This window comes from Meriones unguiculatus, chromosome 12, assembly GCF_030254825.1.
Source record: "Meriones unguiculatus strain TT.TT164.6M chromosome 12, Bangor_MerUng_6.1, whole genome shotgun sequence".
Classification (NCBI taxonomy): domain Eukaryota; kingdom Metazoa; phylum Chordata; class Mammalia; order Rodentia; family Muridae; genus Meriones; species Meriones unguiculatus.
The window spans coordinates 31,550,093-31,565,403 of record NC_083360.1 but is presented as its reverse complement, the minus strand read 5'-3'; the positions used below and the strand labels follow the sequence as shown (position 1 = coordinate 31,565,403).

Here is a 15,311-nt window from a genome sequence, read left to right as displayed (position 1 = left end):
TCCCAGACCATGCCACTTCTGCTCAGTTCCCATTCATACCCCACCCTTGAGGGCTTGGGCCATTCCTTTCCCGCTCTCTAAGTCAGCGCTGCCTGGCAGGTGTGCCCCCGGAGGCAGCTGACTCCTGCTCTATTCTCCTGGGCTGGAAGTAGACAGAACTTCAGTAGAGAGCAGGAAAATGGATTCTCCCTGGGCAAACCCAGCAATTCTTCTGGGAAGTCATGAGCAAGAAAGAGGAGACAAAGAGATGACCTGTCAACAAGTCAACAGCTGAGGGGTGGGGTGGGGTAGCGAGATGGACAAGTCTTCCTTGATTTTTCAGAGAGAGAGAGAGAGAGAGAGAGAATTTTCTCTCAGACTATGTATGGTACCTATGCCCCAAAGCAGAGACAGCATGTCTCAACCCCCTGCCCTCTGCAGTTAAGTCTATAGGGATGCCTCCCTCTTCCTGGAGTGCCCAGGCTCCAGGCCCGAGGCAGCACAGGAGAAATGCACGCTGGGAGCCCAGGGCCGCCCCCAATGCCTGCTTGTACTTCCCACACCTCCCAGCATCTTGCTCACTTCCTGCCCAGCCTTTTGAGGACCAGAGAAGCTACAGGATGTGGAGGAAGTGAGCCGAGGCAGCCTAACTGCCTGGGGTGGGGTGGTGGGGCAAGAGAGCAAGACAGTCCAAAGGTATTACTGAGTTCGGTTGTGTGTGTGTGTGTGTGTGTGTGTGAAAGAGCCAACTAGAAAGCAAGTGCTGGAAGGCACTCCCACCCAAACCTCCCACCCTCAGGGGCTGGGGAGGGGAGGGCTTCCTAGAGCTTCCTGAAAAGCTTGCCTGCTGCTGCGGGTCCCACTTGCGGCTCCTACCAGCTCACTCACTCACGAGAACAGTCCCAGTCCAGTTTCTGGGCTCTGGTCTTCAACTCCTCCAGCTTTGGCTAGGTTCTGAAGCCTCAGTCTCAGAGCAGGCAGGGGCTCTGTTCCTGCTGAGGGCGGGCGACAGGAGGAGCCACGCTAGATAGTGTTAAAGTTACCGCACCCTCTGTGCTCCAGCCAAGCACCAGAAGCCCTGAGGGCTCTTTAAGAGGAGGGGCTACAACCTGAAGAAAAGAGGAAGAGGCCGCCTTGGGCCCTGGCCCCACCCTGTCACAGTCTCCATCGACTAACCAAAGATTAAGACCCCTCTATGGACACCAAAAAAACTATGACTGCTCCCCACTCAACACCCAGCAGAGAAACATGGGTCCAGCGCTCCCAACGGATGCCTCCTGGGACTTCAGGGACCCTTAATCCTTAGCCTCTACCTGGCTTCTGAAATAAGGTTACTTACGGACCCTGCAAGAAAGAGAAGCTTTGTAAGGACCGACTTCTTTACTGGGCAGACCACAAAGCCATTTCCAGCATCCCTTCCTAACTCCAGAAGTCACACAGATGTATTAATCCTTACAGTTTCTTCCTACGCTGGATCGTGAAGACACAAGGTTAGCCCTGCCAACTCCATCTGTCCCCGAGGGCAGCAAACCTCCGACACACAAAGCCCAGCTTCTAGGAACAACACGGATGGGTGAACAAGAGTAGCTGTGAACAGGGGCCACCCAACCACAGACTGGAAAACATGAAGTTCTTCCTGGTCTGGAAAAACCCTGTGGGATGTCTTTCTAAGATCCTAGACTGCAAACAGCAGCCCACCCTATACCCATGGCCTGTCCAGCCAGCACTCAAGTAACATAAAAGGAAATGAACGGGCCTAACATTTTCTAGGGGAAGTGACAGATCTACACAGGATCAACATCCTGTCACAAGAGCCTCATTCATGTCTGTGTAGTCACCTCAGCAAAGGCTGAGTAGCACTTCTAGCCCCTTCTGACCACACAGAACTTCATTCCCTAAATAACTATTTTTTGGAACAAGATGACACCCTGTGACAAGGCTTGCAGAGAGATGAGTGGGTCACAAACCCTGAAAAAACCCTGACATTGTTCAGACCCAGCTCCACACACCTGTCCTCTCCTGGATCAAGCCCAAGCAAGTGTTGTGTGACAAGCTCAAGGAGTACACTGTAGCAGAGGCAAGCCCACACCTAGACAGCTCTCCTGAGACATCCATGATCTCCTACACCCACATCACAGCATGAGAACGGGGGGGGGGGGCAGAATGCATACAAGCTGCCTCTGATCACCTGGCCTGTGCCCCAGTAGACACTAATTTGTCCCTGATCTCTGCGGATTGGAGTCTGGGGAGTGGCTCAGTCAGGAAAGCACTTGCTTTAAAAACAAGGGACCTGAGCTTGATGGGGGGGGGGGGGGCTGGACACCACATGTCTTTTTTTTTGTAAGGTAACACCTTTAGGATTTCAAACAACAGTTAACAGATGAATTTCTGGGGCACCCCACTTCTACCCATAAGCTTAATTGACTACATAGAAGTAAGTCCCTTTGGGCCACCTATGCCCCTAATTTCCATTTCCTCTATTCTTCTGGGCCTCTCGTGGCTGAGACTGCCACCTGGTGCCACCGGGGGACTGCATGCTGAGGACCATTTAGCTGTCAGCACCTGAAGGCAAGGGATCTACAGCTGTTTTCTCAGCACCTCTTAGGCAGTCTGTGTCTACAGCGACTCAATAACCGCAGCCCAGCTTCTAAATAATACTACAGCCTCAGAATTTCCCTGCCCTTAAAAACTATCTGAGCGTATGCAGTCCTGCCCACGGCTGGGCACGTGTGTACGTTCTGTGTGAGGCGCAGTACTTCCAGATGTGTGCCTGGCACTTCTTTTGAACTCGACACGCTCATCTGTCCTCAAATTGTAATTTGTATCATACATTCTAAACAAATTCTAAGAGAAGGCTAAAAGAGAAGGCAGTGCTAAGTGGATGTCCCTTGGAGGAGGCCTGGCCTCTGCACAGCTCCTCAGACTACATTTATATTAAAGGCCCAAGATCGGCCCCAAAATAAGCATCCTAGCTTATATTTCTCAGGTGTATAAAAACAGTATTTGGGGACAAGAATTCAATGAAAAATAAAATACAGTACATTGAGGTAACAAATATCAGTTTAATAACTACTGGGCAGAGGCATTCCCTAGAGTAACTGACTTGCTCAACTTCTGTACTCCACACAGGAGTGTTCACAGGGCTGGGAGGCGGCTCAGCAGGTAAAGAGCCTCACAAGCTCAAGCTCCTGAGTTTAGATCCCCAGAACTCTCATAAATAAAACCTGGTGCGGGGAGAAAAAGAAAAGCAAGTGTGCAGGTATGTACCTGTGCCCTGTGCCAGTGCTGGTTAGAGGAGAGGTGACCTCTGCACGCTCACCGCATCGGGCAGTTCCAAGATGGTGTGAGGCCTGGGCTCAAACACATGGTGGAGGAGCCCAAGCACCGAGCCCTGAGGATGTCTTCTGATCTTCACACACTGCCTTTATCCCTGCCCTACCCCAGACACACACACACACACACACACATATATATTGAGGGAAAAAAAAAAGAGTTCACATCAAACACATGGGAAGCTGAGGCAGGTGGATCATGAATTTGAAGCCAGCCTGGGCTACACAATGAGACTCTGTCTCAAAAAAACAAAAGCCAAAACCAAAACAAAAAAGCCTAGCACTTTGACATTTTTTTCTGTCTACCTGTCTACCTGTGAAGGAGAATGCCCTTCACAGGCTCATATATCTGCATGCTTCGTCCCCAACTGATAAACTGTTTGGAAGGGTTAGGAGGGGTGGCTATGGTGGAGGAGGTGTGTCGCTGGGGGCAGGCTTTGAGGTTTCAAAAGTCCATGCCAGACCCAGTGTCCACCTCTCTGCTTCCTACCTGTGGATCAGCATGTAAAGCTCTCAGCTGCTGCTCCAGGCCCATGCCTGTCTGCTTCCTGCCATCGTGATGACGGACTAACCTCTGACGTGTAAGCAAGCCCCCAAAGAAATGCTTCCTTTGAAAAGAGTTGTGGTCATGGTATCTCTTCAAAGCAGTAATGAAGGACTCTAGCAGGCCCATGTGGTGTCAACAGGTTTTGCCTTTTACCTTGCTAAATGGATTATTTCTAAAGCTAGCTCCCAAGGTCTATTCCCTTATTTGGCTACCGACTCACTCCTGAGACAACACCAAGGCCCAACAATCAAATTCATTATTTGGCTAACATGTCCAATCAGGATTTACCAACTCATCCTAGCACAGACTTCCCCTTTCTCTCTCTTTTTTTTTGATATAATTTTTTAATTTTTTATATTAATTACAGTTTATTTACTTGGTGTCCCAGCTGTAGCCCCCCTCCCTCATCTCCTCCCTGTCCCTCTCTAAGTCCACTGATAGGGGAGGTCCTCCTCCCCTTCCATCTGACCCTAGCTTATCAGGTCTTACCAGGACTGGCTGCAATGTCCTCCTCTGTGACCTAGCTAGGCTGCTCCTCCTACAGGGGGCTGGGGAGGTCAAGGAGCTAGCCACAGAGTTCATGCCAGAGACAGTCCCTGTTCCCCTTACTAGGGAAGCCACTTGGATACTGAGCTGCCATGGGTCACGTCCGAGCAGGGGTTCTAGGTTATATCCATGCATGGTCCCTGGCCCTTTTTCTCTTACAAACCACTACTGAAAAAAATTAAAATAAAAAGACAAAACACTTGCTGCTTGCAGCCTGCCTTTGTCAGATCCAGAGGAACCTCCCCACCCCAATAAATCTTTGTGCTGAGAATTTGGTGTCTGGGTGTGTTCTGTACCGCTCCAAGGGGCCTCCCCCAACCCCTTACAAACAACACAGTAACTTCCCCCTCCCTTTTATTTCGTATGAGTGTTGTTTCCCAGAAGCCATACAGCTCAAGATTTTTAGCTGGCAGTGATGAAACACACTTGTAGACCCAGCACTTGGGAGGCAAAGGCAGGGAGATCTCTGAGCTCAAGGCCAGCCTTATCTACAGAGCAAGTTCCAGGGCAGCTAGGGCTACATAGAGAAACTTGTCTCATAAAAGACAAAAAATTATTTTAGATTTTTTTCATGTGTTTGGAATTCATATATGTACGTGTATCATTTACATGCTTGGTGCCCATGGAATTGAGAAGAGGGTGTCACACCTCTGTATTAGTAATCAGGCATTTCCACTGGGCTGCTCTCAGGGCCCCTCCGCTGCCAGGTGTGCCAGGTGTGTGGATAAAAGGTCCTGGCCACTCGAGCTCGCTCTCTTTCTGGTTCTGTCTTGTCTGGTCACTCTGCCTGCCTGCCTGCCTGCCTGCCTTTCTGTCTGTCTCTATCTCCTTCATGTCCCTACTCTGAACTGGCCTTTCCCTCCCCCGGCTCCCTTAATAAACCTCTTGCCCTGGTGACACATACCTGTAATCCCAGCACTCTAGGAAGCAGAGGCAGGAGTTTAAGGCCAGCCTGGTCTACAAAGTGAGTCCAGGACATCGAGGGCTACACAGAGAAACTCCTTCTTGAAAAAAATAACAAAAAGCAAGCAAGCAAGCAAGCAAACAAACAAACAAACAAAAAGTCTTCCAAAGGGAGCCCTCACCTTCAATCCCAGCACTCAGGAGGCAGAGGCAGGTTGATTTCTGAGTTCGAGGCCAGCCTAGTCTATAGAGTGAGTTCCAGGACAGACAGGACTACAGAGATAGACAGAGAGTGAGAGAGAGAGAGAGAGAGAGAGAGAGAGAGAGAGAGAGAAGGTACCCAACCACTCTATCTGCTCAAACTGCAAAGTGTGAATCATTCCCTATTTCTTTATCCACATGAAACCATCAGTGTGACCTGTCAGTTCTCCCCTCACAACATACTCTTGAGTCAGGCTCCCCCATACCCACCTCTACTGTGCTCATGTCAGCTCTAGCTGGGACACTATTACAGCCTGGACAGATCCCTGACTCCCCATACACAGCAAAGAGTGAGATAGATCCCAGGTGGCACTCTTGGGGGGGTCTTTGTGATTCTGGTAGTGACAATTACCCCCACTCATCAAAAGCCCCAGGCCAGATCATGCATCCTCAGGTGCCATCTGGTCAACCTTTTTTTCCGCTCAGTCCCTGCTCACACCGTTCTCTGACTACTTTGGTAAGACAGCAGCACAGTGTGACCCAGCCCAGGAGACCTGGCGCCCTTTACCTGTTTTAAGTTTGCCTTGAAGTATTTCAACCATCTGACATGTCTGTGGTTAAGGGCACACACTTCTCTTGTGGATGGATGACCTGGGTTTTGTCCCTAGCTCCCACAACTATCCTTAACTTCAGTCCAGGAACTCTGACACCCTCTTCTGACCTCCTTGGTATCAGGCACACACATAGGGTATAGAGGTACAGGTAGGCAAAATACACCCATAAAATAAAATAAATAACCTAAAAAAACTTCTAAAGAGCAAAAGAAATTTCAATACACTGCTAATGATAATGTACGATGACAGAACGATTTCAAAAGTTTGACAGCTTCTTATAAAAATAAATATAGTCAATGACCAAGTAAACTTATTTTTAGGTAACGTAAGGGGAATGGAGGAGCTGGAGTGACGGCTCCAAGTCCCAGCACCCATTCAGCAACTCACAACCACCTGTAACTTCACATCCAGGGGCCTGCCACCCTCTTCTCACCTCCAAGGGCTCAAGAAACACATGTGATGCGCACACGTGCCCGCACACACACAGGCGAGACACGCATACACATAAAATAAGAAAATCTAAATAAATAAATGGCAAGGTCCAGACATTCGTGCGTGAAGTTCGCACTGACTCTACCATGTCTCTACAGGAAAGGCTACAAACAAGCTGAGGTCCACGCGAAGATGAACGGTCAAGACACTATACACCACAACACACACTCTCCAGCGCTGGGTTAACCGCACCATGGTGCAAAAGACCGTGCATTCAGTACAAGCTCTACTCCAAGCTTGGCAGATGGCCATTTCCTGAGCTAATGTGTGCATTACAGTGCCACCTAGGGATCCTGTGCAGTGCCACAGAGCTCCCCCACCCAGCCACCCACAAAAACACAGGCAAACCACCAATATTCTGCAGTGTGCTGTGCTGCTGAGCTATGATACGCAGCAGGCTCGGTATGTTAAAGGCAATTGTTACTGAAAACATTTCAACCTACCATAGGTTTGTCAGGACAAAACTCCACCCTAAGTGGAGGAATGTCTGCCCTACCTGGCAGGAAAAAGCAATGAGCTACCAACATATGTAACACATTTTTGCCTCTCCCTCCCTGTCTCTTCTCCTCTCCCTTTCCCTTGCCTCCCTTTTCTCCCCCTTTTCAGACAGGGTTTCAAATATGTGGCCTGGGTAGCCTGGAGCTCACTGTATAGAACAGAACTCCCCGAGATCTGCCTACCTCAGCCTGCCAAGTGCTGAGATTAAAGGTATGTGTCATCATGCCCCAATAGGTATCTTTAAAATCTTATGCTCAATAAAACAGACCACATATAATACAGAATACTGGATGATCTCATTTCTATAAAGCTGTCATATAGTAAAGCCTATGCATGGTGACCCGTGATTGCCTGGAGATGTGGAGGACACTGACCGCAAGGGCACAGCTCTGAGTGTGGTAGCGGTTACACAGGAATATGCATTTATCAAAACTATGGAGCTCTGTGCTTTAAACTGCTGTATTTGATTGCATATAAACAAACCCTTACAATCCCAGCATTCAGGAGGTAAAGGCAGGACAATCAGAAGTTTTGAGGCCAGCCTGAGCCCAATAGTGAAATTCTGCCTCAAGAGTAAAAAAGTAAATACATAAATCCTTAGATTTTTGTGTTTCCTTTTTCACAAATTATTTTTTAAATTCATTTACATTTATTTTTTCATGCATTGGTGTTTTGCCTGCATGTACATCTATGTGAGAGTGTTAGAGCTTAGAATTACAGACATGTGTGAGCTGCCACGTAGTTGCTGGGACTTGAACTCGGGTCCTCTGGAAGAGCAGTCAGTGCTCTCAACTGCTGAGCCATCTCTTTAGCCCCTAATTAATTTTTACATTTGTATGAAATTAAAGTTGCTTTTAGGGCTGAGAATGTAGCTCACTTGGTAGAGTATTTGCCTGGCATGAATGAAGCCCTGGGTTCAATGCCCAGCTCTGTATTAATCAGGCGTGGGGCGGTACTCTTGTAATCCCAGCACCTGTGAAGTAAAGGCAGGAGGATCAGGAGTTCAAAGCCAGACTCAGCTAAAGAGCAAGTTCAAGACCAATCTGGGTTATAAGAAACTCCCTCCCCCTCTTCTTTACTTAAACAAGAATAATGTCTTCTAAAGATTTCATGATGTACAAGAATACGTGGTATATTATCTTTAAGGAATATATTTTTCTCTCAACATCAACATGAAACACTATTTCAACAGCTCATCTCTGCTTGCCTTGTTTACACCTCGAGATATACTACTGACTACACATAAGCTTTATACTGCTCCCTTCCAAACAAAAATTAAAATTAGTACCTAGGAAATGAGAGCAAAGAGAAAGCACAATGTAAGTTTTCATGTTGCTAAATATCCTAAGAAATATCAAATAAGAATCTTTATTTTTTAAATTCATTTTTATTTTACCTGCATTGGTGTTTTGCCTGCATGTATATCTGTGTGAGGGGGTCAGATTCCCTGGGACTGGTGTTACAGACAACTGTGAGCTGCCATGTGGTTGCTGGGAATTGAACTCAGGTCCTCTGGAAGAGCAGCCAGTGCTCTTAACTGTTGAGCTATCTATCAGCCCAAATAAGAGTTTTCTATCAAATACTGTAAAACCTGTGTTTAGGACAAAAGATGAAAATTATTTTATCTCCCCACTTTGTAAGACTTTGATGCAAATGTTTCAATTTTCCCCTCTCTAATTTTTGGCAATTTGGTGGCCTGGAGCAGTGGTCCTTTTCCTTTCTCCTTCATTTCCTATACACCAATTCTTTTCAGACTAGCTGAGTAAGACTGTAAGTTCAGACCCCAACCAATGGGAAAAGATAAAGTCACCACCTGAGTTAGAATAAAAACCCAATATACTTCCTGTCTGTGTGTGTCCACTCTTGATCAGGAGTAAAGTCTGAGCCAAGTGTAATTGGCCTCTGCATCAGCTCTTACATCCAGATTCCTGCCCTATTTGAGTTCTTGCCTTAACTTCCTTGGGTGATGAACAGTGTAATGGAAGTATCAGCAAAATAAACCCTTTCTGCCTCAATTTGCTTTTGATTAAGGTGTTTTATCACAACAGCTATGCAGGGTGGCTGTGGTGGCAGTCACTGAGGTAATCTGGGCCCAATCTCTGCCTCAAGGGACATCAGCCCAAAGACAGAGCCGCTAGCCTCGACCCAGGCAGCAAGATGGGGAAACACAGTGGTGGAGCACGCCTGTAATCCCAGCACTGGGGAGGCGGAGGCGGGCGGATCTCTGTGAGTTTGAGCCTAGCCTGGTCTACAAAGTGAGTCCAGGAGAGCCAAGGTGACACAGAGAAACCCTGTCTGGAAAAACAAAACAAAACAAACAAAAAAAAGGGCGGGGGCGGGGAATACCTGATCGGTCAACATCTATACCGAGAGCCAGTATTCCTTTGCCACTGCATACGATGGTGGTCTGTACCAGGAGCAGGGCCCGTTGACCCCACAGGAAAAGAAATAAAAAAGAAAGAGGAGATCTCTAATTTTCTGACAGCTACTTGGCTGCCAGGGAAGCTTGCTGTTGCCCATTGCCCAGGATACGTAAAAGGGGATTTGGAGCCCAAGGCAACAGATTTGCTGATGCCAGGGCGAAAAGAGCAGCCCCAGAGCCTGTGGGAGGTCACTGCAAACACTAGGCCTTCTTACCCTCCTGCCTTAGCCAGACCAGCCATAACAAGGAAGAAAATAGGGCAAGACAGCAAGGGTCCACCGAGACAGAGGACTGGTGGGTTCTTTCAGATGGACTACCCTTCCTACCAGAAGCCTGGGGCGATCCCTTCTCTTACAAATTATCTCAGATTATGTGAGATAATTGGGATCTACCAAATAAAAAGAATCAGAGACAGGTGTTAAAGGTTTGTTTTTTGTGTTTTGTTTTTTTTTTTAAATAAATTGTGTTTGTTTCTCAGTTTCTCTCTTAACCCGGCTATCATACAAATAACTGACTTTATTATAAGTTTTATAACAAGCTTCACAACACAGTAACTGAGCAGTTATTAGTCTATTCTTAACCCTCTAAACATCTGGTTTCCTCCCAGAGTACATCCCAGAGACACTTGCACTTTGCGGCTTTCCTCTCTGGTGTCTCCTGGACATCTCCTGTGTGGCTCAATCCCCTACTTCTTCTAACTCCTCTTCCCTGGCTGGCAGAGTCCAGCCCTATTCTCTCTCCTGCTCGGTGATTGGCTGTAAGTTGCTTTATCAGCATGTCAGGGGACAACCGGAGAGCAGTGTTTACACAACACTGAGACAAGAGATTCTCAGAACAAGGACTGCAACCAGATATGGAGGGTACAGAAATCAGCATTTGAATTACATACTAACCATATGCCTACAGACAGGTATACTTTCTACAGCACCTAGATGAAAGAGTTAATCAAATCACCTGTCACTGTCTGTGCCCAAATGAACCTGAGAGGAGGAAAACCAGCACCTATGGGTGCCTGAGAAAGGAGAATTAGTCCCAGCGAACACTGGAAATTGGACTTTATTAAAGTTATTCCAACAAGGCTTGACTACCGATTTTGCTAGTTTTTATAGATACTTTTCCAAGAAACCGCAAATGTAGTTACCAAAAAATTACTGATGGAAATCATTTCTTGATCCAGCCTTCCCTCCTCTTTGGGGTCTGACAATGGCCTGGTCTTCATGGCCAGAGTATCTCAACAAGTGGCCAAAAACTCTAGGAATGCACTGAAAATTACATTGTGTCTACAGGCCCCCAAACCAGGACAGGCAGAGAGAGCTAACAGGACTATTAGTGAAATTTCAGGCAGAAACTGTTGAGGGGAGGACAAGACTGCTCCCTGCTGGTCTTTTTAGGATCGGGTGCTCCCCTACCAGACAAGCTAACACTGCTTGAAACAATGTTTGGGCTGCAAAGGGAAGGCCACAGAGATGTCTAACTATTCTTTAAGTCCTTACAGACATCGCAGCAGACACCCTGAGATATCCAGAGTCAGCTTTCACCCCTACAGCCTACACTGGCCCTGACTGAACCAGCAGACCAGCTCCAACCCGGAAACTTGGTATGGGTCAGCCTCAAACCCACCATCAAAACCCTAGAACCGTCCTGGAAGGGGATGTAGCCAGTGGGCTCTGACAACACTCATGGCCATCAAGGTGGCAGGCACCATGGCTTGGATCCACCACTCCCATCTGAAGCAGACATGACGGACCAGAAGGATGTGAGATCCCCAGTGCCCTCCGAAAGCGCAGCTCATCTGTACTGCGGAGGTAGACAGATACCAGTGCTGGGAATCTCGACAGGCCATCTCTTATGCTTAGCCAGCTAGAAATGGACAAGTTTGGATTGGGTTTTGTCCAAGACACCATGTACCATTTATCCATGGTCAATTAATAGGAAAATAATAGAGCTCTTAACAATGTTGCCTCCCAGCATTGCCTTATCGACTCCCACCTAACATTACGGTGACCAATCAACTCCACAATGTAAAATGATAGCAACGAAGGGATTTCCAGGATATGATAAGAATACTAAATAAAACCTCCCTCTGTATATGTCCAGTAGATGGGCCAGCTCACTGTCATCAGCAAAAAGAAGATTATCACTGTTCTGATCCAAACCGTGAGATTGAGTTCATCCAAGAAGAGCATATTGGGCATCCTTTCTGAGCGGAAAAGCCCTACCCTGAGATATACCTACAGAAAATGTAGCCCTCTACTCTAAGCCATGGCCTAGACTGAGTTGAGCACACACTCCCGGCTTGAGGGGCAGACTTGGGGCTTCGAGGCAGATCTTAAAGCTACGGAATTTGTCTCAGAGACGCCAAGTTAGCCTGCAGGCTCAGGTAAAAGCTGGTTGGCAACCAACCACTAGGATGGTCTCCCCTCCCTGTCCTCCACCCATGGCAATAAATCAATCCTCCACCTCAACCGCTGGGTCTGTCTAGACCAGTGGTTCTCAACCTTACTAATGATGACAAACCCTTTCATACAGTTCCTCATGTTGTGGTGACCCTTAACAATAAAATTATTTCAGAACTGTAGTTTTGCTACTGTTATGAATTATGTTGTAAACATCTGTGTTTCCTGATGGTCTTAGGTGACCCCTGTGCAAAGGTCATTCGACCCCCAAAGGTTTTGCAACCCACAAGTTGACAACTGCTGGCTTACAGCGGTAGATTCAGCCATAGCCCTAATTCAAAGATGACATGAAATAATTTCATCTCTTAATGATGTCCCTGAGATCAAGACCTTAAAGTTACTATGTAACTGGATAAATCAAACCCTCCTCAGCCCGAGGAATGATTGCTGGCTTTGCCTAGACCCTGATTTTTATGTGGCGATATTGGTCAATCTCTTTATCATGACAGCTACTACCCCACAAGAAAGTTTGAACTGTGGACTGCAGGAAACTAAGTTCACCCTAGGCGACCTCCAAGAAACAGACATATGCTTAATCTCTTCGACTGATAATTACTCAGCTTCCCTTTATGGCCACCCTGTAGTACTTAATGTACTTTCTGGCTCCTTTAGGACTCAGTGGACCTGTACTAGATACTTAACAGCGGAACCAGGACCACGGGAAGGAAGTCTTTGTATTGCAGCCTATATTGTTCCCCCAAGTAGACAATTACACTGCAGAGGAGAAGACAAGACATTTACCTGCATACAGAGGACACTCCCAATATGAGGTCCAGAGCCTTGTTGGAAAAAGAATAACAGTCTCAGCAACAGATATACCTTTCCTCCTGACAGCAGGGATCACGGGTGTGGCTGCCTTGGGAACATCAGCTTTAACAGAATTTCAAAATTCTGAAGAGTAGACCAGGACATACAACACCTCAAAGACTCTACAGGACAGTTTGTAAAGGAGCGAATTTCCTCACAGAAATAATTTTGCAAAACTGTTGTGGGCTGTTTTTATGCCAATTCAGTAGTTCTCTGAGAAACAGTGAACATGGTCCAGATGCTACATGGTTAGATGCAAAAGCACAGGAGTTTTCTGTGGCCTCTCACTGGCACCAATCCCTTTCCTTCTGGTTGCCATGGCTTTCCATCTTTGACTGCCTTAGCTGGACCTTTTCTTTTACTGTTCCTTGGCATTACAATCAACTCTTGCATCTTAATTGTTTGCTAACATACATTAAAAGAATCAACTCTGCAAAATATTAGCCCAGCAGGCTCAGAATCAACCTGTATTTCAGCAGAAATGGATGATTTGGTTCATATGATCTAAGCCAGTTAGGAATGTGATGGCTAAGGAAAACCCTTTCCGCACCACCCATCCACTTTAGTAGCTAGCCACTGGCTTCTGACCTAAATTCCTGAAAACTCCTTCCCCTTTCCCCACTCTGTAACTTTGTAACTCTGTAACTATTGTGAAGTAATTAACCACTTGCTCTGGCTTCTGAAAATTCATTTATTGCTATGGGCAGGGGGATGAGGTAGTTCCTCAGAGGGCTATAAATTCTGCAGCAGCGGAGTTAACTGTGCAACCTTCCCTCCACCAGCTCTGGTGCAGCATGTCTCTGATTTGGCTTTAGAGACTGTGAGCCTGCTAACAGTTACAATACATTTGGCTGATTATAATCTGTGTTGAGTCTGTGGTCTTTTCCCAGGGGTCTCAAACTCCATAACATCCAAAAGAAGCAGACACTCTCTCAGAACATTTACTATTTTAGGGTTCTGTGGTTCTCGCCAGCCGGTGCTGAAGAATTGGCCAAGAGCCCAGCATCATCAAGATCTTCTGGAACGTATGTTCTCAGGATCAGCTCACTGAGGGGAAGGTTGTGTCTCGTTCTATCAGCTGGGCTTGGGAATGGAAGAGTTACCCAGGTTGTACTAGTTTTGAAGGCATAAAGAGGTCCTAGAGAGCAGATGGCACAGTGTGGTAGGGCTGGAGTCCCCATAGAGATTCCAGGAGAGTCTGTTGGTGAAAAAGCAGCCCAGTTGCAATAGGAGACCTCAGCATTTTGGAGATGCCAGCACCAAGGGACAGCCATCAAGAACAAAGCAGCCAGGGTGTGGAGACAACCTAAGCCTAGAAGACACGCTGTGTGCCGCAGAAGGCGGAGCCAGAAGTGACCCAAGCTCTCGTGGAGATGTCCAGAAGATGGTGAATGGATCCCAGACTTGGGATACTGACGTATTTACACTGTTGGAACTGGCTTTGCTTTGTTCAGATTGTGACTTTACCCCGATTCTCCCCTCTTGGATTAAAAAGTACTTAACTTATTTTGGAGTTTTAAAAAAGGGTTTGAATATTTTAGAGAGACTTTGAAGTTTTAAGTGTTAGAATTTTTAAGAACTGTAAAACTTTAAAAGGTTGGAATGCTTTAAATTGTGATGTTATTAATGTGTGATTTGGGGAATAAACAAGAAAGAAAAGGTTTGTCTTACCCATCCCAAATCACAGTCCATTGAGGGAAGCCAAGGGAAAACTCAAACTGGGGAGGAACCTGGAGGCAGCAGCTGATGCAGAGGTCCTGGAATGCTGCTTACTGGCCTGCTCCTTATAACTTGATCAGCCTGCTTTCATATGTCATCCAGAGCTACCACCCAAGAGTGGCACCTTAATCCCAGCACTCAGGAGGCAGAGGTAGGCAGATCTCTGAGTTTGAAGTCAGCCTGGTCTACACAGTGAGTTTCAGGACAGCCAGGATTGTATAGACATTGTTGCAAAAACAAACAAACAAACAAACAAACCAAAAAACAACAAACCCAATACAACAACAAAGAGTAAACTTTGATTTGCCCAGACATTTCAATTAGAGTAGTGTGCTCTTTCTTTGTGACCATAAAGTTATGTCTAAATATTTGTAAAAGTATCTGGGCAATTACATTACATTTTCTTGGCATAAAGTTGCATGGTAATCTTCATACATCCTGTAGTGATCATCCAACTCAAGTAATTTTTTTTTAAGGTTAATTCTTTTTTTTTTTTTTCCTTTCCTGAGACAGGGTTTTTCTGTGTAGCCCTTGGTTGTCCTGGACTTACTCTGTAGACCAGGCTGGCCTTGAACTCACAGAAATCCACTTGCCTCTGCCTCCCAGAGAGCAGGAATCACAAGGTAATTCTTCTTTTAAAATGATTTATTTATTTGTTTGTTTGTTTTATGTGCATTGGTGTCTTGTTTTTAAGTATGTCTGTGTGAGGGGGTAAGCTCCCGTGGAGCTGGATTTACAGAGAGCTGTGAGGTGCCATTTGGGTGCTGAGAACTGAACCAAGATTCTCTGGAAGAG

General features: G+C 46.5%; 1 protein-coding gene across 9 annotated transcripts in view; it reads right to left on the bottom strand.

The window, feature by feature from the left end:
• Pisd (phosphatidylserine decarboxylase) overlaps window positions 1–15,311 on the bottom strand; it is a 57,708-nt gene that overhangs the window by 9,497 nt on the left and 32,900 nt on the right. The window contains exon 1 of one of the 9 annotated variants that reach the window (XM_021652041.2): window positions 868–1,019. The exons of 3 other annotated variants lie outside the window; for them this stretch is intronic. The gene's annotated coding sequence lies outside the window, so the exon portion shown is untranslated. Of the gene's footprint in view, window positions 1–855; window positions 1,020–15,311 lie in introns of those variants that run through there. 5 more of the 9 variants (XM_060365531.1, XM_021652048.2, XM_060365534.1 and 2 more) reach the window with 5 other exon arrangements.